Here is a 3,364-nt window from a genome sequence, read left to right as displayed (position 1 = left end):
TGAACGCTCTGTGAACCTTTGTGACGTTGAAACCGTTGTTGCACATCCATTTTAAAGCCACATTATGTACAACAATATTTTTTTTCGGCAGAAGGTCAGCAATAAGTGTTTGTTTTGAAGGTGACCAATACAATCCGTCCACCTCGACTAAACGCCTATTGCGAGGGCTCAGAGAGTCCCTAGTCACAGGTCTATTGATGCACGGAAAAACGAAATCCTTTACTGAATCACGAAGCTCAACTGGTATCTCTTCATTAATTTAAAAAAAACATTCCTACAGCCCATTCTCTTCAATACTGTCAATGTTGGTTACATAAGAGCGTTGAGGCGCATTCAACTATTTATAGTAGCCGGAAGGTAGTACAAATTAGGAGTTTGCTAACGGGTGTAGAGACTTCATATTATGAACAACTGCATCCAATTTTGACCCCGTCTTCTCTCCTGTTGGATCAGTTTCAAAGATACGATCCCCGTAAAAAACATGTCCACCCCTTATTGACCTTTCGATGAACAGATGCTGATCGATGTAAGTGATTAGCGCAATTTTTTCCCCGCTAATTTTTGGGATGAGGTCCATCACCAGATGAGGAGATGAAAAATAATACCCCAAATCAAGATTAAATTCCCCATAGATTTTGTCCGTATTTTTACACATAAAGTCTAACAAAGTTAACGCATCACTCAACAAATACAGCTTGCAGTAGTCAAACCCATTTTTGCACCCTCCCTCTGCCTACACATTTTTAGCAAAACTGCATTCATCGGGGGTGCACCTACGATCGTGTAGACTGTTGTAAAACGATTCAATCGAGGGAATTGTTTCCTCAGCAAATCTTGACATGGAACAATAATAATCATAAGGATATGTGCCCTTTACCGTCAACAAATCATATAAATCATTGGGAAATTGTTGCTTGAGAAGGGGGAAAGCGTTACAGCCGTCATCGTTTTTCTGCACTTGAATTAATTCGCTCAATGATTTAGAGAAAAACTGTAAGAATCTAAAAGTGAATTTTATTCGTGTACTCAACGTCGTCTTCAACAAATTTCCACATAAATTTCAAAACAAGCCACTTTTCCCATGATTTAGGAATGATTTTGTAGGAAAAGCTGTTTATCACCCATGCATCATCCACTGTTCCATTTCTTTGAAGATGTGCAATTGCTGGTAGCACATAATTCAGATCGTAGTTAGAATTATGCATAAAAACCGGAAGAAAGAGTTGCTGTTTAATTTTTAAATTACATGAATTGTGAGCCCACCCCCGAAAGTTACTTTTTCCCGTTGAATTGGGGTCAATAAGGTGATTGTGATCCTGGACCGCGTCTTTTGGGGCAAGAACACCCCTACAAACCCAACAAATTGTCCCTTTTTTTAGTGCCAGTTGCTTCTTATCTGATAGTGATATTGGGTAGTTGGTGTGACGAAATCGTGAAATTGCACCGTTTGCTGTTTTTATTAATGATACCAATAATTTTCCCATGCTATCCTCCTCATCCGTAGCAAAAAAACTCTTCCAGCTGCATTTTATTATTAGAATCGTTACGGGCATGCGCATAGGAACACGCAACTAGTTTGTGTTCCTTGACTATTTGGCCTTGATGGGTCCGATACCTCCACCAGTCTTGATTCACAATCTAAAGATACTTTATCAACTTGTAGCAGGGAATTTTGGAAATTTTTAAATTGTAAAGTATCTTTGCCTTCTGCCGGCATTTCTATTCTTTGATTGTCATGAATTTTTCAATGTCTCATGTGATCCATGAATGTTCACTCAGATCTAAATGGGGAAAGGAACATGGGGCAATCGTGACAATCCTCTTTCTTCACATCTTGAGATAAGAGTCGACTTATTGCTGTAACGGGGAAAAAATGACCATAGGAATTTACATCTGTGGGGGGCTCATAAATAACCCAAACCCAATTTTTAACATTATCTACCATTGTTGTCCTAACTGAATACAAAACTCCTTTTTTATTTGGTTTCTTTCCCCCCTTTACAAATTCCGTGTCATACTGGAGAACAACCATCCCAACCCAAGATTTTCATTTGCTTTATCAAATATGGTTATTTCTTTCAAGGACACCGGATACTTCACCTCTAAACGATCAAAATTTACTTTAGGGAAATTTTCACCACCGTTACGAGCAAGTCCGTCGAGATTTTTCATTGATGAATTTTTTTTTAATGTTTTATGGGCTGCTTCTAAAAATGCATATTTAAAGCATTGCAGCCCCGTCTCAAAATAGAAACTCTGAACCCCTTTGGTAGGTGACAAATCTGGGTGGCATTTCATTTTTAGATTACCCGCCCCCCTCCCCTTAAAATAAAGTTTTTTTTAAATCTACTGAGATTCAGATCCATGTTTTCAATGTATAAAATTGTGGACCCGCTTCCCCTCTCGTTAAACGTGTCCAAAGTCGATATTAATTTATTTACCCAATTCAAAAAGTTGCCCTCAAATTCATTTAGACCAGGGTAAAAAGCTTGGTTGCCAGTTGAAAAATGAAAATAAAAACTGTCCCCAGATGTCCCCTTTTGTAAATAAACTTTTTGGTTTACCGATGCTTTAATCCCCCTTGACCCCCCCCCCCCCATTTCTGAATCTGAATTTTTATAAGCGATGGAATTCGGTCGATGTAGCTATGAAGAACATTTACAGGGTCTGTTAAAATAACACCCCCGTCAACCACGTTTTCTTTGGGAGGATGAAAATCTATCCTATGTGTTTGTAAGTGACCTAGAGCAGATTCAAACAAATAAAATTCACGTAATTCTGGGGATGCGATGCTATTTTCATGTCCTGCACCTATTTGCACAGGACCCAATTCACTAATAGTAAAGTCGTCGTCAAAAATGTCCCCGGAAAAATTAGGTCCAACAATTTGCATTGTTGTTGCTGTATCATTAAGCGGAATGGTGGGGGGTGACATAGAATTGTCAATAAGACCCCCCAAGTCTGTTCAATTGCAATGGTTGGAGATGGCATGAGGTCCCCTAGGCCTGCTAGTATGTATTCCAAGGTGTTTGGGGACAATTGATCTAGCCAGCCTGTATTGTCCTGTGATGGGATTTCTTTATAAGGATCCGGTTCAGATGTACTAGTAACAAACTCCCTAAATGCTCACGCATAAATCCATCTGCCCACTCCGGATCCTTCATCATATCAATATCACAAGTTAAATCGTTTAGGCTAGCCATGGCCCCCAAACAATCATTAATAAAACCTCTATGCCACTCCATATTATCTAGCACTAATGGAGGTTCGTCTCTGAGCTCCATTGGTGGTGCCAGAATTGGTCCAGTAAATGCTGATATTTCAAGACCCAATGGCGCTGCTATTTCATTAATCTATAGAAAAA

Source organism: Artemia sp. Qi Xiang Cuo, chromosome 13, assembly GCF_049724085.1.
Source record: "Artemia sp. Qi Xiang Cuo chromosome 13, ASM4972408v1, whole genome shotgun sequence".
Taxonomy (NCBI): domain Eukaryota; kingdom Metazoa; phylum Arthropoda; class Branchiopoda; order Anostraca; family Artemiidae; genus Artemia; species Artemia sp. Qi Xiang Cuo.
Note: the sequence above shows the minus strand (reverse complement) of the source record.